The following is a 26,235-nucleotide window of genomic DNA, read 5'->3' on the forward strand; positions in this document are numbered from 1 at the left end:
TTCTTGTTATTTGGGCATTCACAAAGTGCGATCCAAACTTGGGAAGGTAATGGAGCCTGTACACACCAATGAAATACATAACTCTCACGAAAGGAACAAAACGTATGTTATCAAAAGAGAGAAAATAAATATAAATGAAAAATATAGAAGAAAGTTCAGTATCTCATAGGCTCACCGACAGCGCAACATTTCAGTCATATTGTGCAAAATCGCCTGTCTTGGAAAATAGCCAAGCATCGCACTGTGGAAAATGCTAATCATGTGGTAACTATCCTACTTAATTTTGTCTTCTCATATCCTACCAGAAATAAGCAGCCAACTGCTAGTACATGGCAACAGAAATGTGCTGTTCCTGAGCCATTGTGGCAACCATTACCGAGAGCATTTTGTGGTCATTTGAGAGCAATACATAATCTGAATGTGTTTTTATTCTGCGTAACTTTGTTTACTCCTGTAACAATAGTCCCTCCCCCGCTTTCAACCCCCTCCACAGGGCGGTCTGATAGGGTAGTCCAGTGCTTAATTTGTAAAAGAATGAGAACGGTGTCCAAAAGCTGCCAGTGCAATTACATGTTGGCGCGCCCAATACCAAGGCTGAGTATTCTGGAATCCACCTCATGCTTCTTTAATCCACTACCAGACACTCCCTGCTCCTTTAGCTCCCTCTTGCACTTAAGCTCACTCTTCCTGCGTTCCCCCTTGTGTCCGTTTTTATAGTCTGGCTGGACCACGCAGATGTCACCAGAAGCTTATGTGAGAACCATTAAGAGCGAGGCTCTGGCTCTACCCACATGCTGGGAGTTAGGAGTACATTTTGATTGTGGTCTCGGTGCTCCCGGGGACTGAGAGGGAGGTGGCAGGCAGGTTTCAGGATTGCATGTCGGCAGTCAGCTCCTGGATGGCAAAAAGCTGTTTAAAACTGAACTCATCAAAGACTGAGGTGATCATTTTTGGCCCAAGTACTAATCTTTGGAGCCCTAACTGGTGGCCCACTGACATGGGGGCCCCTCCTATCCCTGTTACAAAGGTGAAGAATTTGGGGGTCGTTATTGATAACCTTCTCACCTTCAAACCCCAAGTCAATGCGCTGAGTTCCTCAGTACATTACATTCTGAGAATTATCAGAAAGGTTCTACCGTACCTTCCTGAGGGCTGTAGAAAGACGGTGGTGACAGCCCTCGTTCTATCACGCATTGACTATTGTAATAGTCTTTTTCTCGAGGCACAACAGGGAGTGCTCAACAAGCTTCAAGTTTTACAAAATGCGGCTGCCCGCTTGATTGGGGGTTTGCCCAAGTTTTCCTCAGTCTCCAAGGAGTTGGATAAACTGCACTGGCTTCCGGTACGGAAACGAATTAAGTTCAAGGCCCTTTGTATTGTCTTTAAGGCACTGCATGGCCTTGGCCCAGTGTTCCTTCAAGATCTTTTTCAGTGGTATAGACCAGGTAGACAACTGAGGTCGGCCAGTCTGGGGCTGGTTAAAACCACCCGAATCAAGAGGGCACGCTGGGGTGGAAGGAGCTTTGTCAGGGGAGCTGCGATGGCGTGGAACTCCCTCCCTCTCTCCCTCAAACTCAATACAAATCTCCTGGCATTTAGGAAGGATCTAAAAACATGGCTTTTCTCCCAATAAGTACCTAGACTTTCGCTTCTCTGGAACTATCACTTCAGCGCCAGGACGCCGACTGGTATCAGTGCGCTCTATAAGTGTAAAAAATAAATAAATAAAAAAATAAAGTTTTGATTGGGCAGAAAGTGTGTGCTTCCACAAAAATGTGCTTGCCCTCCACACAGCTGTAATCATTTTGTTTATTTTTCCAGCTGCCTGAGCATGAATTTTTAGGGGCACGCACATCACAATACAATTCCATTAAAGTATCTTAGATAAATAGATAATTTAAGGAAATGCCTCTTTTTGCACGATCACTGCCATAGTTTTGGACTGATGCTGCTGGTGTTTTTGACTTGGAGTGAACCGAGACCTGCTAACCAGACCTCAGTGGCAGTAGTCTAATCATTTACAAAATGTAAGTTGAATTGTCTACCCCCAATTGGCATAAGTTAACCTACTTGTAAGTACCTAGTATATGGTCCCAAGGATACTCAGGCCCTGTAAGTTAAAGTGTCCACCCAGGACCGCAACACTGATTGCGCCACCCTGAGTGTGACAAAGCATAACATGGCTCCCAGCGTGCCACTGCATACTGGAAGAGCCGTTTTAATTTTTACACTGCTAGTATAAGTTTCCTCTAAGGAAGGCCTATTGAGCCCTAAGGAAGGGAGCTGCACATTATTAAGTAGGACATATATATGAATAGGTCATAACAGTAAAAATTCTGAATAGTAGTTTTTTACTGTGCATAGCACAGTGGCCACATTGGCTAGTGCAAAGTTACACACTGACCCTTCAGTTGTGCTAACTTCTGATGGGGACCACCAACATGGGTACTTCAAGGTATCAAATTAATTGTGGCATTAAACCTGACTTGATGCCCAAGACACATGTAATGACACCTTTAAGAAAAGGCAACTTTTAGAAAGCTGCCACTCTGTAGAGCAGTTTGTCCGGTGGCCAGCAACTGTAGATGGCCACCGATAAACCTTCAGCTCTCCTGCAAGATAGGTGAATAACTCCCAAGTACAGGGTCAATAAAGGCATGTTGCAGAGGGAGGTGTTACCTCCTCCTCGCAGGAAGCCACACAGGGTGTTGGCTCAAAAGGCAATCTTCAAAGAAGTCGCCTTTGACAGGCAAATGACAACCACACCAGGGAGGGGCTTCCCCTTTGTTCAGGTAGATAGGGTGAGGGCAGGGACAGAGGGGAAACCAGATGCCAAACCATTTTTTCCATGAGCATGTAGCCCACAGGTAGCCACACCTCTAGGGTGGCTACCAAAACTTCTCCCACCAAGCTAGGGTTTCAGACATCTTGTAAATGTGCAGAATAGTGCACTCTGGAATTGCTAAGATGCCACATATAGCCAGAAGTCGTCATAGGATGGGAGGGAATTTTGTAGCCCATTAGCTAGTGATTGCTCTATTCCTCCAGGGAAATTTCAGGGCATAAATAGGGCACCCTGAACCTCAGATCACAGCTGGACTGAAGAGAGGACCAAAGATGGACTGCCCTTCTGATCTCTGTACCTGGCAAGAGAGGCTGCACCAACTGCTGGAATGCACTTGCTGCACCTTGGGCTAGCCAAGAGGTCTGTTCCCATATTACACGACTCCTGGAAAAGTCACCCCAGACCTCCAGCTCATAAAGGTGAACTCCAACAGCGAGTTGGCTGACTTCCTGTTCCAGCAAAAGGGCTATAAAAGCTGAAGCCCCCCCGTTCCGGCTTTGCAGTAGCAAGCTTCACAAACTCACCACTGACTGCTGATGTGCAGCCAAGACAATCACCATTTGATGCTCAAAAGTTGTGCCGGAGTCTGCTAGACCAGGGAGAGCTGTCAGAGTGCAGGTTGGTTGCCAACAAAGAACAATAGACCTCACCAAAGGATAGTGCTGGACCTGCAGTGACCGAAGACCAGTAGCCCAGTTGTTGACAGGCTTCTGTTGGTTCGAAGAGGACTTAAAAAAACACTGACCCCTGTGGCCCAAGTTACCCCACTTCAACCGTGGACTGAGGAACAACCCCAGGAAGGCCCCCGTGAACAACCACACAGCACCCAGAGCATGTTCAGCATCCTGTATCCCAGTATCAGGACCACTCCATTTAAGTCTATGGGGGTCCTTGCATAAGGTGTGGAATTATACTTGAGACTGCTTTGGTGACCAGGAAACTGTCCAAAAACTCCATATTGACCCCTCCCCCCGACTTTCTCCCAGCTGGAATTGGTCACCCAGTCCAGGAAGGAGTAGTTAAATACAACTCTTTGAAACTTTTCCATACTTTACAGTTGCCAAAGCTTGTGTGTGCTTTGAACTAAAAAGCTGAGATTTATGTTTTACTTAAAAATCGATATCTGTGGAATTCTCTGGTGGGTTTTGTTCAATTTTGTGTTAAAAAATCATAAAAATAAAATCTATTGTTAAAACAAGATTTCTTTCTTGTTACATGACATTCTTATTTTGCTGTTTGGCGCATCTAAACACTTTACACTTATTCCTTTGTTTAAGCCTTGCTGCTCAAAGCCACAGCTACCCAGGATTGAGCAAGAGGTTTTACAAATGAGCCTGACAGGACCCAAGACTGTTTTGGCAAGTGTATTCCACAGTGAAGTCGCACAGCCACACCATATAATACCCAACAATCCTCACAGCTAATTTATGGTGTTTTTTTCTCTCGCAACAGCACAGAGGGAAGGAGGTCAGTCATTAACCTACTGTGTGTTTTAGGTCTGGCATGACAGTGCAACTGTCACCTGATCATTTAACCCACACCATTATTTTTCTACAGTTCTTTACTTCCACACAAATACATATCTATTCCCTTGCTTTCTACTTGTAGTGCTTCACTTTACCATACAACATTCCATTAAAGGCAGACCTATTGGAATTGTCAATGCAGCTCAGTCTTGCTCTTTCTCCTTCTTTCCCTTTTGTGCATTTTTCCTCTCTTGCTCTCGGTAATTGTATGATGTAAATAAATAAATGCTGGTCCCCAAAAACGAGTACTGGTTGGTCCCACTGGCAACACCAAATCAAATTAAGCACTGCAGGGCTCTTCTAGCAATCTTTGTGTGTCAAATGGGAGAGTTTGATTTTTTACAAATTATGTCTTTATCATGGCCTGATAAAGTGAGATAATTGAAGAGCCAGAGCTATAACTGGAAAACAATTCACATGTTGCGTCACAGAATGCAGATATAGTAAGAGACAGGGGCGGTTCCTCCACTACGGTGGAGGAGCGTCGTCTCACTGCTTTCTCGCAGTGTGAGAAGCAGAAACATAAAATGGTAATAACTACCATTTTATGTTTCTGCTTCTCGCACTGCAAGAAAGCAAAACAGTAGTGTTTGGTTGCGAGCGGGCAGGGCTAGGCAGGGGAGGACTGGTGTGTTTCACTCCAGGGGTTTTCAAGTCTTTCCTTATGTCAAAGTTTTGGCCACCATATTTATGTTCTACAAGAAAGAGGAGGACTTTGTATCAAGAAACTGAATAATCATAACATTCCTGAAAGGTGAAGAATATGTATGTTAGTTCCTCTCCTTGGCGATTTAGTTGTCACAAGAGACTTTGTACTTAAACGGCATGTTATGAATATAGCGACAGCATCTCTTTAACTGAGAACCAGTACATTCTCTCTCCTGGAACATAAAAAAGAAAGAAAAAAAGTCCAGAGGTATGCGTCCTGCTAAACCTAAAATTCAGAGATCATTAATGTGAGACACTGCTCTGCACATGCACGAAGTGAAATTACTCAGTTTCTTGATACAAAGTCCTCCTCTTTCTTGTAGAACATAAATATGGTGGCCAAAACTTTGACATAAGTAAAGACTTGAAAACCTCTGCAGTTTATTCAGGTATACTACTATGTGGAATATATAGGTCGTGTAAATGCTTAGAAAGTGAGGAAGCATAATAACAACTTGTAAATATTTTCTGTTTTTTATACATCTTGTACAGAAAATCAGAAAAATCCTGATGAGAATCTAGGTATTAATTCCCCTTGATTCGAAATGCATCGGCACATCTAAGGAGCAAAATAAGACAAGGAATCATCATTCTGTCCTCAAACAGTCTGAATTAAATTCTGTTTTTGATGAAATATGCTAATAATGTTCTGTTGCTCCTATTGACTATAAGGGTTTGGTCCTAAAAGTTTGATAATGATTCACTCATTTTGTATTGAGATCATAAGTATTTGTTTTGTTTTATGTGAAACTGTGTATTTAGATGTAGTTTGTTGAATTTACCTCTGAAATGGATGGTTGTAAATATTTGGTATAAGTGTTTGTATATATTGTATATATTGTATAGAAGAGTGAATTACTTTTTCCTTTACTCTTTCCTTTTCACACGAAAAATGTAATAAAAAAGAAAAAAAAATGTTTTTGAAATCAAAAGGTTTAAATAAAATACCGGTTCAAACCCCCAAAAAAGTTGTTTTTGGCCTTTAGGCAAAAAGTATAAGAGCTTAAATAGAAAGTGTGGTTTAGGCAATCTTTTTGTTGATTGTTATATGGCCCTGCCTAAACCCACATCCCTTTGGACCTAACTCCTAATTTTTTCAAACTTTCTAAAAGTGGCATTTTCAGAATTGTGACGCAAAATCCAACTTTACCATTGAAGATGTTTTTATATTACAATTCAATTGAGTATAAACAGCATATTTCTATCTGTTCCCAATCCAAAGCTATCACTTATTAAATATTAAGATGACTCGGTGTTAGTCAATGGAAGAGATAGGTCTTACAACAGTGACACATTTATTTAGGAGTTTTTCACGGCAAGGACAAGTAAAACTTGAGTACATGTCCTACTTTTTAAATAAAATGCACTCTGCTCCCTGAGCAATTAGCCCTTAGGGGAGACGTATATGTAAAAAAAGGAAGTATTAGGCCTGGCAAAAGGTTCATTTTTCCAGATTGAAATGGCAGTTTAAAATTGTACTAGAGGCTGCAGTAGTAGGCCTGAGACATTATTTAAAAGGCTACTCTAGTGGGTGGCACAAAGACTGCTGCAGGCCCACTAGTGGCATTTAATTTACAGTCCCTGTGTACATGTAGTACCATATACTAGAGACTTACAAGTAAATTAAATGTGGCAATTAGGTGTAAGCCAATTTTACCATGTCCGAAGAAGAGAGCACAAGCACTTTAGCACTAGCTAGTAGTCCTACTGACAATAAAAATGAATTCAGCTAAACAGGAGTGAGGGCAAAATGTTTGGGGGAAAATCACACCAGAGCTGCCAGGTCTAACAGACTCTCCAAAATGAAAAGACCGTCGTGACAGGATTGAGGTTTCAGGCGCAAAGCTCAATAAGGCTAAGAAATCCCTAGAGGAAGAAGGCAACTGGACCAAAATTAGGAGTATGTTGCATTGTTCGGACTTATCTGCTTGATATTTAAGTGGTAGCAGATGAGTCTAAGCCACAAACTATCCCCAAATTGGGGGTACAAAGCCCTTAAAAACAGAAAGGGTTAGAGACCAGTCAAGACAACTAAAAAAATCTGGACACATTTACAGAAAGACAAAAGGAAGGAACACACTAGATGTTGGGAGTGCCCTGAGAGATCGGTCTGATCCGGACATCGCCCATTGAAGGAATAATTCTGTAAGGCATAGATACAGGTCCAGCCATTGAAAGGCTGCATATAAAGTATGAGTCAAAGGTAATAAAAAACATTCTGTACAATAGCTCATTGACTTTACTCTCTGTTGTTTAGCTTCTCTTTCTACATTGGGTCAATTACATATTAATATTGCAATCCTTTTGATGTATGCTGTGTAAGGAGATTGTAATATTTTGCTAATAAATGCTTATTTTCAAGGTTGTATAGCACCAACAGGCTTGTTTCTTTATGAAATATAAATGTTGCATGCTTATTTAAACATGTTACCTTATTGATACCACTGACTGCTTAAGACTTCTCAGTTCACCTGCTGATCTTCGACAGCCATGAGCTTTTTTTAAAAAAATGTTTTATATTGAAGTCCTTTAGTGTTATTTCAATTAACATTTCAACATCATTTCATAAAATACAATACAAACAAAAGGGCCTTTTTCTTTTCTCCCTATCCATCAAAAAATAGACCTAACAGCACATAATTACACTATACTTAAATCCTCAATATCTCTCCTGAATTGTAATCAAAAAATGTCCCCAGATCTTATCGGATCTTCTGATCCCCCCTACCCACAGTGCATAAATTTGCTCACTAATCTTAACTCTCCTCATCTTTTGTAAGCATTCATACATGGATGGAATCTGTTCTGAACACCATTGCTGTAATAACAGAGATCTAGCCACTGCCATAGCAATGTACAGTAATTTAGCTATCTGATCGTAGAGCATAAGATCAAAATCAAAACCATGCAAAATTAATTTATCGTCAACCGAGATCGTAAAATTATATTGAGTATGAAGAAAAGCAAAAATTTCTTCCCAAAACTTCACAATCTTGACAAAGTAAACCATTACATGTGACCAATTGGCTGGAGAGTGGTATAAACATCTAAAACAGTGTGCTGAATAATTAGCGCACATTTTGGAGATGGAAGTAGGTGTACGATACAACAACCATTTACTAAAGAATAGTATTCTGCGCCAATTGGCACCGCATAAAGAACTGAAGGTAAATTTATTTATAGTTGTCCAGGTATTCAGGGACATTGCATGATTTTCCTGCTCCTGACATTTTTTAATTGCCTTTTGGCTTAAATCAATCCTCCTACTCTGTGCTAGGCATCGCTTCCAATCCCCAGGTTTTCTATCAAATTCGCTAACCAGAAGATCATTAATTCATTGACTTGATTGGCTTAGCTGTATAGTGTAAAGTTGCACGAAAAACTTATAAAACATATTATAAGACCCTAACAGCATAAAATTCCTATGAATTAGATGCAACATTTCCATCAGGGTTATCCAAGCTCCATTTCTTAAAAAGTCAGTAACTTTAAGAAATCCTACCCCGGCCCAATTTTCAGCTAAATCTAAACCTTGCTCTATCCCCATTAAAGGAAAAATACTAAACAATAAAGTTATTGAATTATTAGGGGGAAGCGAGTATCTTTTAAACAAAGCGCAACGTCTTTTAAAAAGTCATAATAATGACTTGTAACAAACTAATTTTGGAGATTTAAGCACCTGCAGATGGGGTGGTATCCGAGTTTCTGTGCACATTAAATCAAAAAAGAAATTTATGTATAGATTTTTACGCTAACCGCTCTTCACGCCGGCACACCAGCAGCCGTTCGCCATCATCCGAGGGTGCAGCTAGGATCCCAGGTGACTACGCGGAGGCATGGAACTCCGCCATCCTCTCAATCGCAAATAAGCGTCGACAGCCATGAGTTTATTAATTTGATTGGTTATTATTCCTGGGTCGGTATGATGTTATTCTCCTGACCCTTATTGGTTATTCCTAAACTATTTCATCCCAACTTCCACAACAGAATCTTACGAGGACCGTCATGCTGGAGTCTCTTTTGTGTGCCCCCTATTTTAATCAAATATTATCTGGCAATCAAAATAAATAAGATCATATGAAGCCATTGGTAAATCTAGTGATTCTCCTAGCATCTCACTTCCCCAGTAGGCAGGCAACACTCAACTCTATCTTGGGTGTCCTGATTGGAAGATATTGTCAGTTTCACCGGCTGTCGCAAGTCGTTGAGAACTCATTGCTTTAAGACTAAATCTCCTCTTATGTCCTTACAGTCTGCATTTTCTGGTTCAAGGCTGGCTTTTATCTACTCTGATTATTTCTTCGACACATATGTATTCAATTAAATCAATAGAATATGTTTTGGAGTGTAGTACTTCCTTTAAGTATCCCATTTGTGAAATGCCTGACCAGGAGTTATTCACCCCTCTCCATTTACAAATATTAACAATATTCTTTCATTTTCAGACTGTTCGGCACACTTGGGAGTATACTGGGGAAGGGATATGCTTGGAGCAGTCACCAGTGGCTTCAAATCCTCGCGTATGTATTTTGATTGCCAGACAATATTTGCCAAATCATAAAAGAGTTGTTTAACTCCTTCCAGGAGGTTCATGGGGTGACTCCTTCCATGGAAGATGCTCACATCATAGTACTTCCTAAATTAACTAAAGATCACTCGGGCTGCTAGGCCTACAGACTGACCGTCCTACCAAATTTAGATTTAAGATGTTCCCTGGGACACTGGACACTGGACAGTTGCTTAAGGGCATACAGAGCAATTGTTAGTACTCAGCCCAAATGGTTATTCCCACTTGATGGAAGGGGTCTTGGTTGCAATTGAAGGTCAGGGGCCCTATTACAGATAGGGCGCTCTCTTCCTGTTTGTGCAACAGCACCCCTTTAACCATGTGTGCTGGATGTAAACAGGAAAAGTGTGCTCTATGAAATAGCATGCACTGCCCTCAGGGCAGCCGCAAACTCGCACTGAGGGAGCACATTTAAAAGCTGCTCTGTGTTTCACTTTAAAGAGGGATTTGAGATCCCTTTGCAGGCGGGTGCAGTGAGTGACTGCACCCGCCTGCGGCGCAGGGTCAGATTAGTAAGGAGGGCACCCGGGCAATGGGCAGGTATCAGTTGTTGCTGTGGGCCACTATTTTGCCCAGCGTGGTGACTGATTTGGGATGTGTATGTGCGGTTTAGATGCTACCAGGGTCCGAGTGGGAGCCCGAGTGATCTTTCTGAAGACAGATGGACTTCTGTTGCCTCCCTTTTACCAACGGGCGGAGGTGCAATCCCCAGTCTCTGGCTGGGGCGGTCCATTAATATATGCAGATTGAGCAGAAGTAGGCTCGCTTAGATTCAGCTATGGTTCACCAAAGTGAACTAATCTGTGCACAAAGAGTCCTGGCAACATTTGCATTTATTTTAAAATCTCAGTGAAGTTAAGGAAACATGCCTCTTTTCTAAAAACAACCCACCTTTTTATAATACTTAAAACACCGAAGTAGTGTTTCAAGAAAGGGCGCAATCGCCAAATGTGTGCCACTTTTTTTTCCTTTATAAAGGTGCCCGGGCCGATTTTTTTATACTAATCCACACCTGCTGCAAGGGGATCTCTGGTGGGGGGTCCATTGGACCCCTCTTTTATTCCTCCACATGGCCACCTTAAAGAGGCGCAAAGAAAGTGAGCCACCATTTTGTGGCGCACTTTAAGAGCACCTTCTAAAGCAGAGGTATTCAAACTTTTCCAGGTTGAGCCCCCCCAGCTGAGTTCCCCCAGATGTTGGGCCCCCCCACCACCCGACCGAAACCTCGGGCATCCGGCACACCACATGATCGCCTGCAACGCGCACACCACCGGCCATATGCGACAAACAATGCTCAACACAACAAGAGTGCCTAGCAAATTGCAGGCCTGTGAGTGGGTGTGGCGAAACGACAGAGGCGTACTACACAGCTCAAAACACAATCCTCCAAGGCAAAGGAAATCATCACAACCCTCCCCATCCATCATGTACACCTTGTCATCCACCAACTCCCCCACCATTCATTCCTTCCCTCCATCTGTGCCCCATCCACATCCAAACCCCTTCAACCACTTGCAAACCCATCCACCATCCATCCCTCCATCCATCATCTCCCCATCCATCCCTACATCCACCCCCTCACCCATCCATCCATCATCCATCCATCCCTTCACCCAATCCATCCCCTCACCAATCCATCCACTCTTTCACCCATCCATCCACCCACTCATCCACCCAACCACTCACCCCTTCACCCAAGCTATCCTCCCACTCATCCATCCACTCCTTCATTGATCCATCCACTCCTCCATTCATCCATCCACTCTTCCACCCATCCATTCACTCCTCCACCCATCCATCCACTCACTCATCCATCCAACCACCCACCCTCTCAACCATCCAGCCATCCCCCACCCACTCATCCATCCACCCAGTCACTCATCCGTCCATCCACTCAACCCCCCACTCATCCATCCACCCATCCATCCCTCCCGCTCTCCACCCTCCCCCCACTCATGCATGCACTCTCTGACCCATCCATCTCCATGCTCCTCTCCTCACGCATCTATGCACACACCTGCCCATCCACTCTGCCAATCATTCATCCTTGTCCTCACTCATCCATCCATCCTCCCCCTCTCTCTCCATTTCCCCCTCACCCAGCCACCCATCCCTCCATCCACCCTTCACCCACTCATCCATCCACTCATGCACTCATGAATCCATCCATTGACCTCTCACCCACCCCTTCACTCCTCCATCCATCCCCCGTCCATCCACCCTCCTCAATCACCCATCCATCCCCAAATCCACCCTTTCACTCATCCATCCATCCATCCATCCCTCCACCCATCCATCTACCCTTCCAACCATACACACATCCATCCACTCCCATCCATCCATCACTCCACTCATGCATCCATCCTCTCTCCCACCATCCATCCACCCCTTCACCCATCCATCCATCCCCTCACTCATCCATCCATCCCCCCCTGCAAGTAATTCAGAATCGCCTGCAGGAGGAGCACTCTCTTCAAGATGTAGTTTTCAAAAGTGCTGTCAAAGGTGCTTCAACAGCTCTGCCGCCAAGGGAAGACTCTTTGTTGCAACCTCCAGACGCATGCAGAATACACGGGCATCTGTATGTCAACAAAGTAGCAGGGAACGTTCACATCACAGTTGGCAAGGCAATTCCACATCCACGAGGCCATGCACACCTGGCAGCACTCGTCAGTCACGAGACATACAACTTTTCTCATCGAATTGACCATATGTCATTTGGAGAGCCGATTCCTGGCATTATTAACACCCTTGATGGAACGGAAAAAATCGCCTCAGATCATAACCAGATGTTCCAGTATTTTATCACAATTGTGCCAACAAAACTCAGAAGATTCAGAATCTCATCTGACACTCATCAGTTAGCAGTGACAGAAAGAGAACCTGTGATTGATCATGCATCAGGCAGCCATGGCGTATCAGGCATTGTCATGAAATATGACATTAGTTCACTAATGGTGACTGTGACAGAGTCTCATATGTCATTTTGGCAGTTCTTAGTGAGACTGTGTGGTATTATTGGTGGAATTTTCTCAACAACGGGCATGCTGCATGGAATGGCAGAATTTATTGTAGACATCGTCTGCTGTCGTTTCAAGCTAGGAGCTTACAAGCAACCGACTGTTCCTCTGCACCATGGAGACACAAATAACCACATACTTCTACTTGAAGAAAACAGTACGCATTGAATACACCTGGAACCATGTTCCAATTGTTGTGATGAAAGCCACATTTTATTTCAATAAAATACCAAAAACATTGTGCAGTATATTTCGGAAAATGAAAAAGTACAGGCTTTCCATTAGAAGATAAAGCACAGCAAATCAACCCATAACAAAAATAATCCTGTTGTGAAACAGACCTTTTAATGAAATTAATGCAAATGGTCCCACTTTGAAAAAACTTGCATTTCACCTTAAGTTTTTCGATCAGTAGCAGAGGCAGCGTTAGGTTTGGGAAATGGTATTAGTCTCCATCCCTCAACCAGAATGTGCCTTTTACATTGTTCTTTCTTTCTATGTGTCTTCGTAAGAAATCAATTGAAAACATCACACGTCTATTTGTACCAAGGCTCAAGGAAGCACTGCCAATTCAAAAGCGAGAATTAAAAGGAGCTGAATAGACCAAGATCACACAAGGCCGACTAGTATGGAACTTGAAGCTTTCACCCTATTGGGCTATATCCTCAGTGACTTTGTCCTATATTTGCTGCATACAGTTGTTTCAAAGCGATTGTTGTTATAAACTGGAAACGCACTTTTGAGTTACTGAATATACGAGGATGCACACTGCACTAGAGAACGTTGCAGTGGTCGTATGAACATGTACATTTGTATTAAACGTATTGCTATGTGAGTTGTGTGGGATATACCATCGGGAAGTGAAATATTTAAAATGGTTTGAAAAGGCTTTTTAACTGCTGTACTAGCACATCGAAACAAATGATTTTTGTACCATCTTTGGAGTAAATATGACATCGAATTAAAGAATGTTGAGACTCCCGACCCCACCCCCTCCCCCTCACTCCCACCCCCCTTGAAAAGCAGGGGCCCTGGGCCAGAGCCCACCCCGCCCGTGCCTCAAACCCTCTCTAGGGAAACCTTCTCTCCCTTCTGGGAAGAGCTAACTCTCCCAGGAGGGGGCCAATTCACGGGACAGCTTCAGCTGCAGTGGGAGGCAAGGGGTCTCCTCTGCTAAAGCTGAAAGCGTCTGTTTGTTTGCTTTCCTTTTTAGCAGAGGAGACTCCTTGTCTGCACTGCAGCCGAAGCCATCAACTCCATGAATTGGCCCCCTCCTGGGAGAATCACCCAGACAAAGGAACGGGCTACAGGGGAAGATCGGAGTGGAGCGCGCCCCCCCTGGGATGGTGCCGCGCCCCCCCAGGGGGGCGCGCCCCACAGTTTGAAGAACGCTGTTCTAAAGGGATGTTTGCATGTGCACCCGTGCAAATAATATGACAAATAATATGGCATGTGCGCAAAGGCAAAGAGGTTTCCTCATTTGCTTGGTGCCATGCACCCGTGCAAATGAGGGAACGCCCTCTAGAGATAGCACTGGCACTACATTTGCACCAACAATATCTGTATTACAGAAGGCTCCACACAAGCGTTTTCAGCCTTTTATGTATTACCAAAGTGCACCGGGAAAACAAAGCGGAAGCAAACGTCCCCTGCGCCCCTGGGCTCTTCCGTGATAGAGACTCAGGTGCCTTAACCATAAGCAACAGACCCTGCAACTAAGATCATAGGCCTGTACCCCGTGGGGGAGGTTATGCTCAGGTCCACTGAATTGACTGACACAGTACATATAATATCACAATATGACTGTCTATGCTTCAGGGGTATGCTACTAGGACACTGAACAGAGGGGGCCGGGGTGGCGGCATTGCAATTATTTTTACAACTGGCTATACCTGCACCTTGACTAAGGAGGTCATTCTGGACTGTGAATGTGCATTTTTCTAAATTTCCATCAACGCTAACTTCACTCTAAATCGTGTGCTGGGAATCTTTAAGAAAAAAATAAAAGAATTATCTATTGATGATGCTTGTGGACTACCTCAATGCTCTACATAACATTTGTCTCATTGTATTATCCTCATAAGCTTAGAAACACATTGATGTAATCTGTGACTAGTATTTGTCCAATACTATCTTGGATTGGTTTACAGAACAATGGGTGTGCTGTAATAAGCTTCTTTTTTTGTGTACTAACTTCACTCTGTCTGGCCTCTTGATCCACCGCCCCCCCTGGCATAAATTGGATGCTGACGTCTCGTGACCTCCTCCTTAGTCAAGCACCTAGTCTTCCAGATGACCCTGACAAGGCTGATGCCATCTTGACAGGCTCACGCATTCCCTTGACACTCTTATCCCTGTCAAGATGTCCCACAGTCACAAAACCCAGTCAAGCCTGTGGTTCAATGATAATCTGGCCCAGGCCAGGAAAACTTGCAAAGCCTTGGAGCGGGCTTGGAAACTGCAATATGACCCAGCCCTGAAAGTACAGATAAAATTATAAATAGCAGCGATCCTGCAAAATGTATCTTCTCCTTACTTAAGGACCTCATATCTTCAGGGCAACCCAACACATCCCTCCTCTTTTCCAATCAGCAATGGGAGGCACTGGCTGCATTCTTTATTAAGAAGGTTGAGGACATATACAAACCCTTCCCCCACACTGCGATCAAAGCAGGCCCCCCATGTCAGCCTAGCGCCACCCCTTCACTCTCCGCTTTTCCTGAGCTCTCCCAAGAAGTCATGTGCATCATTGTCAATAAACTTAAATCTGGATCCCCAGCGAATCACCTCAAACTTGATCAGTTTCAGAAATTCCGACCTCAGCTCCTTCCCCTTTTTGTGATCTTATACATTTGTCTATGCCCTCTGCTGTAGTTCCTGTCGCCTGGAAACACCCTAAGGGGATTCCACTACTCAAAAAAACCACTTTGGATGATTCCAAGCTGGAGAACTTTTGCCCTATCTCTCTCCTCCCTCTGATATCGAAAGTCATTGAAGCTTATATCAACTCCATTCTCACCACCTTCATTGAAGTTAATCTGCTAGACTCCTCTCAAAATGGCTTCCGACCATGGCACAGCACTGAAACTGCCCCTTACAGAACATCTGCGGAGCTCACTGGATGCAGGACGTGCCTCGACATTGATCCTGCTGGACCAGAGCGGTGCATTTGATACGGTGTTCCATCAAATCCTTTTGAGCTTCAATTGAATGCCAGCAAATCGGAGATCCTGTTGGTGGCCAAAAACACTAATCTGTGGAGTGAGCTCTGGTGGCAGTCCCCTCTAGGCCCCCCACCTGCCCCCAAACAGGCAGTTAAAAACCTGGGCGTATGGGTTGAATCCCCATTGACCTTCCAGGCTCAAACAGCTGGAGTCTGCTTTGGGCTCCTACGCGGTCCGTCCGGTTATTATCCAGGCTACTGTACTATCTTGGCTGGACTACGCAAGCTCTTTGTACCTAGGGGCCAATAGAGCAGAGATCCTTTGCCTACAAAGGGCACAAAACGCTGCCGTCTAGATGCTCTTTGGTCTGCCCAGAACATGCTCTATTTCCAACTTCATTAGCAGACTACACCGGCTTCCGGTGGAGAAACAAATCAACTTCAAAGCCCTCTGTATCCCCCATAGAACCCTGAATGCCCAATCCCCGATAGTTTAGCTGATATTTTCACGCCCTACACACTCACCTGCCAGCTGCACTCTTCTGATCAGCACCTGGCGTCTGTTCCTCGGGTTAAGAGATCCAGGGCAGGAAGGCGCTCCTTCCATGTTCTTGCCCCAAAACTCTGGAACTTCCTCCCTGCAGGGCTTAATTTGAGCCGGGGCTTGCCGGTGCTTAGCACCGGCACCTAATTATGAGGGCCGGGTCTATGTCACGGCAGCCGCGGCATTGACTAAGTGCACCTGTGACTGTAAATTAAAGTCTCTAGTCGTGACTACTCGTGCGTTAAATAATGCATTCCTTCCGACTCCGAGTGTTAGTTACTGCGGGGCCGGCCGCCGGGCTCATTGACACTGACAGATAGTCTTAGTGTGGGGGGTGGGGGGGGGGGGGGGTTACGTGACGTGAGCCAGTCCACTGCACTTGTTGTTTCGATTCTCCAGGATTCTTGTCAGCATCACGTGAGTAGTAGGTAGTCTAGTCCTACCTTACTGTCTCTGACTGTTCAACTTCTTCAAAACTTGACTTTGCCTGCCAGTTGCAGGCAGCAGCGGGTCAGGCCGCCACAGGGTCGAGTCGCCATGCCAGGGCCCCAGTATGGGTGGGAGTCTGTTCTTGTGCTGGTTGGAGGCCAGGGCAGGGCTTTGCTGCAGGGGTGGGAGCTGTGCGCGGCAGAGGCAGCCACGCATGCGCAGATGCCAATGCACACTCATTTTCGCTGGCTGCTCGCCCCACCCCAGCATACCCGCCCGCACCTCCTCACCAGCAGCAGCGCGAGGGCCAGCAGCCATCCCTGAGACCAGTCCTGCTCCTGCCTGAGACGAGACCAGTGACGTAGCAGGAGTTGGGAGCTCAGTCACTCTCTGGACCAGTGCTCCTCAGCAGGTGAGGGCGAGGCAGGCAGGGCTTAGCCGATGCCGGGGGGCCCTGGCTGGCTGGTGGTAATGGTAGCCAGTGTAGCATTACTGGTGCTGGTGGGTGGTCACTGGTGGTCAGTGACTGAGACTGGTGGTGACACTGACGTTAACTTAGGACCGATACGATAGGCGGTGTAGTAGTAGGCCGGCCCGGCCGGTGCCATAAAAAAAAAAGTTGCGCAGTTGAGGCCTACCTACGGTGGGACAGACTGTAGTAGTAGGCCGGCCCGGCCGGTGCCATTAAAAAAAAAGTTGCGCCGTTGAGGCCTACGGTGGGACCGTGGGTCACGTCAGTCACTGGTTAATGTTGTTTTTGATCCCCGCCTGGTTTGATCATCGACGTCATCGTCATCAACGCGATCATGTTGTTGCCAGAATGCCAGTGCACTGCAGTGGGCAGTAGTGCCCAGGAAGTGGCTATTTATTAATGCGCAGTTGCGGCAGGGCTGGTGGATACAAGAAGAATGATATGGGAATGTTTATTTATGGGTTTTGCATAAAGCTGGTTTCATCATGCTTCCACCTGCCGCTGCTGATAAAGTAAGTGTGCCTACAGTGAGAGGCATAAAATCATTTGACTGAGACACTGCGGCACTTTGGTTAAACACATGCAGCGCTGCATCGCGTATGCCAGGAGCGATTATTTTATGGTAATTAGTTGCAGCGTGCTGAGAGCCGAAGCCACCGGCGGCTGAGACAAGTACCGGGCAGGGACATAGCCCTTGTGGTTCAGTAGTCCACAGCACACCAGTCGAAGTCACTGTGCAGCTGCTGCTTCCCGGGTCGGCGTTAGCCAGGGAGTCATTTGGAAGTAAGGGAGTGCGTGTGATATCTCTCTCTCTGCTTTCTTATTGGTTTTATAATGCTAGCCTATCGCTGGGTGTCACCTCCCAGGGACACCTGGATATATTCTCGGTGGTGAGGGATGAGTGGCAACCGGCGCAGATGTACTAATGGGAATTTCACCAATGCAGTCACTCATAGTTTACTTCCAATCATTCCTGCTGGCAATCATTATGGCCGAGAACTCGGTCTGTGTCAGTAATAGCAAAGTCAGACTCGGACTGCTATTACCTCTTTCTTCCAGATCTCATCTTATGCGCGCCAGGGGCTGTCACTGTTTAAAGCCAATGCCTGCCCACCCTCCTCCACCCACGCACTGGTCACCAGGTCAATAGGCATCGAACGATTCCTGCTATTGTGTTGCTAACACGGTCCTCCTATCCCTGATCCAAGGCAGTGTTTCACGAATTTCACGTGCTGTGTGGTAAGTACAGAGCTGCTCATATTACCCCAAACAATTACGAGATGGAGTCAGGTGCTTGCATTTTCTTCGTAGTGGTGTACGCACCGAAATGTAAAACAAGTGTTGCTTCTTGAAAAATGAAAGTTTTCTGTGCTGATAAATGGAGTACAAGTACGAGTTAATTTTATTACATATGGTATCAAGATTACAGTCTGGGCCTGTGATTTTTTTCCCCAGGTAGTAGCGTATTTTAGTATCTACATGCAAATCTGTTTTAAACGGTGGGACCCCTGATCGATTAATCGTTCACTTTAGCTACAAATATATTAAGAATTGAGGTGCATTTTCAGAGTCCGTGTGACCTCCAGCCCCCATGAGTTAGTCCGCTGCAAGACTGGAGTATTAACAAAAAGTGAGTGTGCAAGAAACGTTAATAAAGTTCTTGTAAGGAGTTCTGCTGTGGACCATAACTGAAGCTGTTTACTTTATGAAATATTGTTTTGCCCGTAAAGCTTAGATTACTTTCAGATTAGTAAATTGAGTTAGTGTCAATAGTCTGTGCAGCTGGACTGCAAGGAGGAGTCTCCAGTTAGCGCCCTTCCATTTCTGGGCCTTTGCCGCAGTTTTAAGATCTCCTTACAGTTTACCATTGCTCGTATGGGTGTAATTTCTGATATCTATATGTTTCTCTTACCTTCATTGATAGATTTTGCTCGTGACAAAGTGTCACTCATAGTCGTTGAAATGTCACTCATATTTACTCTGAAATTAAGAAAATGTCACACATAGCATTCTGAAACCTTGGCAGCTATGCCTCTTTAGGGCACCAGGTCTTATCCTATATGGGGTTTTTGTTGGTTATGACGCCACAGTACACGCAGCCATCGATCTGACCCTTCTTCTCCCACTAATTTGTTTCTTCTTTCCCCATCCCTCGCATTCTTGATCATTTCTTTTCTCCCCTTCACGCCCGTACCCTCTGCCCTTCACCACCCCTGTCCCCCTCCCCTCCTCTGCCTGCCGCATTTCCACTTGTCACGTCACCCTTTCCAACCTGTGTCGTATCTTCATCGTCTACAGTCACCTACTCATTTCTCTTCTGACTTCTCTGTTTCTTGTCTTTTTTTTTTACCAAGCTCCTATCTCCTTTTATTCATCCTCTGACCTCTTCCAATAATTCCATTTTTCTTTTTCACCCCGACTCCCTTTCGTGTCACTTGTCTTTTCTTTCTATTAAAATTTCAACCGTTTTATGCAGACCGACTGGCCATGCGCCTTCAGAACTGGAGACTGCCTGGCTGCTGGACCGATCAGGAGATTCGGTTTCGTTTTTGTAGGGCAGTGGAGATCAGATTCGGTTTCGTTTTTGTAATGTTCGTATTTCCCCACTTGATGCACTGACACTGGTAGTGGTGAACAGGTATACGTTTATTTCTGTCACAAGATACAAGGTACAAACTAAGGGCGCCGAGCGTCTAACCGCCGACTGCTCCGGTCGCCAACTGCCGATTTCCCCTTTCGCGCCGTTTCTCTTTTCTCTTTGCGCATGCGCGCCTATGACGCTCTAGCCTACGGCGCATCGCGTCATCCCGTATGCGCCGATAGGCTAGAGCGCACACCACATATCTCCCCCCTTTACACAATACTAAACATAACATTTCCTCCCCAGGGTGGTGTCCTCCAACAGTGTCCAAAGTCTATGTGGGGCGCCCGGGGGCTGGCACCAATCTAGTGTCCATTCATCACAAAGTCATTATAACGAGAGGGCACTACAACTGCCCTTCCGCTGCGGGTGTGTCTTACCGGCATGTTCTCTCTCACCGCTGTCTCTCCTTGGGACATCTCAGTTTCTCTCCCGCCTGTACTCGGCTCCGCACTCACTTGTCTTGCTTCTCCGCCCATCGGCCTGGCTCTCCATACTGCTTCTTCATGGTCCTCCCTTATGCCTTCCTCTTGGTCGTCTGCGCCGCACTCAGGGAGCGGGAGAACCTCCTGTTGGTCCAAGCTCCTCTCGATTTCCTCAGTCTTGGGCCAGACTAGGATTTTGTTTACCCTGGCCATTCGATCCTGCGACCAGACTCTGCCATCACTGAGGAGGGCCGCCCTGCCCCGCACCTCCTTGACTTGTAGCGGCTGGCTGAATTTGCTTTCGCCCTTCCTCTGTAAAGTAGGGAGTTTGATCCTCACCCACTCCCCTTCTTCTAGCTCTGTGTCCTTGGTGCCACGACGTTTGTTATAGTGTGCTGCGTAAATCTTCTGGGCCTTCTCCAGATTGTGTTGCACCACGGCCGGGGACCACTTGCTGGTGATGGTCTTCTCCCTCCATGCCACGTTGTCCCGTGTGAAGGGATGCCTTCCTCTTAACACTTGAAACGGACTGTACCCCACCACTGAGGGCGTTATCCTGTAGGCCCATATCATGTTCATCATTTCTACTTCCCAGTCCTTTCCTTGCGATATTGCTGCCTGAATGGAGCCCATTAGCACTCTATTGAACCTCTCGACTTGACCATTGCACGCCGGATGGTATACGGCCGTGTGTCTTACTTCGATTCCGTTCCTCTTCATGTATTTCTCCCACTTATCCGACACAAACTGCGGTCCGTTGTCACTTAGGACGGTTCTGGGTATTCCTTCCCTGAGGAAAAGCCCTGTCAGAAACTTCAAGATTGTGTCTGTGTCCATCGACTCTTGTATGTCTGCTTCTGGCCACTTGGAGTACTTGTCTATTACCACACATATGTACTTATTCACTCCTCTGTTGTCCAGAATGGGCCCAAGGATGTCTATGGCCACTTCCTCCCATGGGCCGTGTGGGGTGTCGAATTTCCCTAATGCAGGTCGGAGTGGGCGTAGTACTTTGTCCGCTCCTTGGCACTGTTCACACTCCCGCACCTGTCTCTCGATGTGGGCATCCATTCCTGGCCACCAATACATTTGCTTGACCAAAGCCTTGGTTTTCACTATGCCCAGATGCCCCTCGTGAAGCACCTTCAGGAGTCGGGGTATCAGCGTCACTGGGGGCACAACTCTCTCTCCTCTGTACAAGAAGATTCCCGAGTCACTCAGGGACAATTCTTCTCTCATCTCGTAGAAGCGCCGGACCCCCTCTGTCAGCTTCTTCTTATCCGGCCACCCCAACGTGAGATGTTTCTTTATCTCCATCTTCTCCTCGTCGAGTTCATATGCCGCTTGCCATTCCTGCGCACTGATGGACGACTCATGGTCTTCCATGCTGGCAACCATCTCCTCTGTGTCCTGAGACTCTCCCGGTGCTTCCTCCATGGCCGCTGCCCGGCTGAGGTAATCTGCCACCCTGTTTTGCGTACCTGGGAGATATTCCACATCGTATGTGAAATCCAGCAATTTCAGGGTCATTTTTGCTATCCTCGGAGTGGCTGTGTCATGACCTGATGACGTCAACACTTTGATGAGTGGCTTGTGGTCCGTCTGGAGCCTGAACCTCGTGCCCCATATGAACTGGCGAAATTTACACAGCGCCCACGTGACCGCCAGCATCTCTTTTTCAATTACGCTGTATCTCTGTTCCGTCGGGGACAGCGCCCGGGATGCAAAACTGATGGTTTCTCTTGTTCCGTCTTCCCTTTCCTGCGCCAAGACAGCCCCCAAGCCCTTGTCACTGGCGTCCGTTGTCACTATGGACTTCTGTGGGGGCGAACCCCTGCAGGGGAATGGCACGGCTGATACAGTCCTTAATGGCTTCAAATTCGGCCTGGGCTTCCTCATCCCATTCGAATTTTGTATTGTGCCTGGTCAGTTGTCTCATCCTGTGTGTTCTTGTGGCAAATTGTCTAACGAACCTGCTGTAATACTCGGCCATTCCTAGGAATGACCGCACTTCCTCCTTGGTGGATGGGGCCTTGGCATCCTTTATCGCCTTCACGTTCTGCTCCTTCGGCGAGATTCCTCGTGTTCCTATCTCGTGCCCTAGGTAGGTCACTGTGCGAGAACCGATCCTGCACTTGCTCCACTCCGCCGTCATTCCTTTCCCTTGCAGCACTTTCAGAACTTTATGGAGTTTCTCGTCGTGGTCACGTTTGTCCGTGCCCATCACTAGAATGTCGTCTTGGAAGTATTGCACCCCCGCGATGTCCTTAAACAACCTGTGCATCAACTTCTGGAAAACGGCTGCAGCGGATGCCAGGCCGAAGGGCATTCTTTTGAATTGGTAACATCCAAAGGGTGTAATGAACGCTGTGTACTTCCTGCTCGACGGGTGGAGTTCTATCTGGTAGTATGCAGATGTTAGGTCTATGGTGGAGAAGTGAGTAATGCCTTTTGTCCTGGCTAGCATCTCCTCAATTCTGGGGAGCGGGAATCTCTCCACTATGAGGTTTTTGTTGAGCTCCCTCAGGTCCACACAGAGCCGGACCTTCCCATTGGGCTTTTTTACTACCACCAAGGGCGATAGCCATTCTGCACTGTCGACTGGCTCGATGATCTCTAGCTCTTCTAGCTTCTGTAGTTCCAGGCGCACTGCCTCGCTTGTGGAGATCGGTATGTTCCGTACTTTGTGTACTACCGGAACTGCTCCCTCCTTCAGGACCATCTTATGCACGAACTTATCCAGTTTTCCAACCGTGCCCTCAAATACCTTGGGGTATGCTGCTTTCCAGTCCTCCTCCTTCGACAGGGGCCATTCGTCTGTTAGCAGGATCTGTTCTTTCCCTCCGGGGTTGAGAACAATGCCGAGGGCACCTGCGTCTTTCCACCCTAGCACTGATGGGCCCTTTTCTGCTACGTACAGGGTGCATGAGGCTGACCGTCCTCTAAATTCGAACACCAATTCCTTGCATCCCACCAATGGAATGGAATCTTCCGTGTACGAGATGGGTCTGATGTCCGGCGGCTCCAGGTCGGGGCCTAAAACTGGCTCGAAATCCTCTTCCCATATCGATCTTTGTATTATGGTCCATGGGGATCCCGAATCTACAGCCACATATACCTTGACGCCTCCTATGTGCATGTGGGTGCGGGGTTTGTCCCTGCGCTTCCCGGATACGTCCAGCACTTGATCCTCGATGCAGAGCACTAGGTCATCCTCGTCCTGCTCGTCCTCTTCACTGACGTTGGCCGTGGCCGATTCGATGCACTTGACCGTGGATTTCGATCCTTTCTTTCGGCAGACCTTTTCAAAGTGCCCCGTCAACCCGCAGAACGAGCACCTGGCGCGAAACGCGGGGCAGCGCCTATCCTGGGCAGCGTGCGCTGCACTGCCGCATCTGTAGCACGCAAATTTCGCTCCTGGGCTGGAGCGAGGCATCTGCTTCCCCGACGCTCTTGTGTCCTTCTTCGGGTCCCCGTGCATGCTTTTGGGTTTACTGGATTGCGGCGCTTCATCTATTTTGTTAATCATCTGTCTGGGCCCGCTTTCTCTTTTCGCCGCGTCCGCGCCTCTCTTCGACCTTTCCGCCTTTTTGACCATCGCCACTACTTCTTTCAAGGTGGTTTCATTCATTGCCCATAGCTTATCTTGGACTGCTCTGCTGGTGGTGTGCATCACTATTTGGTCTTTTATGTATTCATCCTGTAAATTTCCATATCTACACGTGATGGCCAACCTGCGGAGGGCTGCTACATAGTCGTCGATGGATTCTCCCGCCTCTTGTTTCCTCTGTTGGAAGTTATAGCGGTCTATCGAGACGCAGACTGCTGGGCGGTAATGGCTGTCCAGGTCGTCCAGTGCGTTCTCAAAGACGTCGGTCTCCTCCGCGCCCCTCTCTTTGGGCACCAAGTTCTTGAACACTCTGACCCCCTCTGGGCCTAAGTTGTGGAGCAGAAGCCTCTTCTTCCTTTCCGGCTTGTATTCCCCCTCACTCTCGTCTTCTAGGGCCTCGATGTAATTTAGGAAGTATTCCTTCCAGTCTTCCCATTTGAGTTGGGGTTCCCCTGGCCTGGTTAGGAATGGAACTGGCGCCATTAGGGCTGATGCCTGATTCGCCATTCTGGCTTCACCTCTGGGTCCTTCTTCCTGGGTTCTATTGGTGGGTACCCCGGGCGCTCCTGCGCTGCCTGCCGTGTCTCCTTGACCCCTTGGGCTACCTGGGGTATTGTCCCTCGAAGCGTGCGCTGCCTGCGCAGTCCTCCCCCCTTCCTCTGGCTCGGGGGTATCTCCCTTGGTTGCCAGGTTGCTGCCTGGGGGCTTTTGGAGTCTTGGGCCCCACTGACCTGGCTTCCTGAGGTTGGTGGCTTTCCTCTGGTCGTGCTGTTGCGCTGCTGCCACGCCCTTGCTCTCCTTGTCGGTCCTGTGCCTTCACTGGCTCGTGGGAGTGGGGGTTAGTTCCCTTGCTGTCGTCTTGTGCCCGATGGTGTCCGGGTCCCAGCCTCGTCGCCACTGTAATGTTCGTATTTCCCCACTTGATGCACTGACACTGGTAGTGGTGAACAGGTATACGTTTATTTCTGTCACAAGATACAAGGTACAAACTAAGGGCGCCGAGCGTCTAACCGCCGACTGCTCCGGTCGCCAACTGCCGATTTCCCCTTTCGCGCCGTTTCTCTTTTCTCTTTGCGCATGCGCGCCTATGACGCTCTAGCCTACGGCGCATCGCGTCATCCCGTATGCGCCGATAGGCTAGAGCGCACACCACAGTTTTTTTTCAGGGCAGGGAGGGCACGCACGCGGGCCGTGGCACGCAGCCTCATAAAAAATAATCTGTTGCCTGTCCTGCACGGTTGTCTGAATATCCCAGCTACAGCATCATATAGATGGATGCTGGAAAATTAATTGGGATTTGCTCATTTAATGTAAACGAATCAGTGGTACCTGACATTTTACTTGTCGTCCACTGCCAGATTTAATGTTTCCATGCTGTAGTGACAAATAAATCTGAAATGGGCAGCTTTTCTCCTGCTCCTGTGCCAGGCATGGTAAATATATTGCTGTCAGGTATAGACTTTCTCCTAGCCAAAGTTAACACTAATTCAAGGTCTTAGAGTGCCATGAGAAGATTACTTTTTTGATACAATACAAATCCTGTAGTAACTGCAGTAGAACCACAACTCACACTGAGACCCACCTTTTATTATCATATCACAGACCCGCCATTGTCTCTTATTTTCTTCCAGGTCATTGGTAACTGCTGCTTTCTATGTCAACTTTGTACCACACATAAGTGTATTTGTAAAGCCCAGATTCACTCGTAGGCTTCTTGCCACTGAATAACAGATGTTTATTGTTGCCCAACTCAATGGTACTCATTTTATCGACCTCAGAAGGATGAAAGGCAGAGTGGACCTATCAGGATTTGAACCTGTGACCATGAGGTCGAACACAGACCCATACAGTGGACCTATTCATCTGCTAAGCCAACAGACCACACTGCTTTTGCTACCCAAACAGCAAGCAGAAAATAACAAGCAAGTCCCTGTCCCACAGATCTGTCCGTTGGAAGTCAAAAGATGGAGGAACTTCAACTTCTCATGAACACAAGCCCTGCTGCCGGCACTCATGCATTGCAATGCTACAGCTGTGTTTCTCAGCACTGAAAAGCACTGCAGCCATTGAAGTGTGTGATTCCACAGCAGAGGGAGCTAACACTGCATCTATATTGCAGTTCAGATTCAAATGTTGGTAATTGTTTGGGTGGTCCCAGCCAGTGTAACGCAGGGTTACTGGGCTCTGCTTTTGACAGTTTGATTTTTTTCATCTCTCGTATCCTGTGGCAACATTACTATTGGATCCAGACCGAGCACTATCTCCCCCGTTTAGCACTGGACTTT

The 26,235-nt window shown here is 46.8% G+C and overlaps 1 protein-coding gene and 1 pseudogene across 2 annotated transcripts in view; one reads left to right on the forward strand and one right to left on the reverse strand.

Moving 5' to 3' along the window:
- The window catches only part of ELMO1 (engulfment and cell motility 1), a 1,507,126-nt gene that overhangs the window by 1,097,359 nt on the left and 383,532 nt on the right, over positions 1-26,235 (reverse strand). The window lies entirely within an intron of this gene.
- On the forward strand, positions 12,079-13,557 carry LOC147722320 (endoplasmic reticulum-Golgi intermediate compartment protein 2 pseudogene; annotated as a pseudogene).

Source organism: Lissotriton vulgaris, chromosome 4_1 (genome assembly GCF_964263255.1).
Source record: "Lissotriton vulgaris chromosome 4_1, aLisVul1.2, whole genome shotgun sequence".
Taxonomy (NCBI): domain Eukaryota; kingdom Metazoa; phylum Chordata; class Amphibia; order Caudata; family Salamandridae; genus Lissotriton; species Lissotriton vulgaris.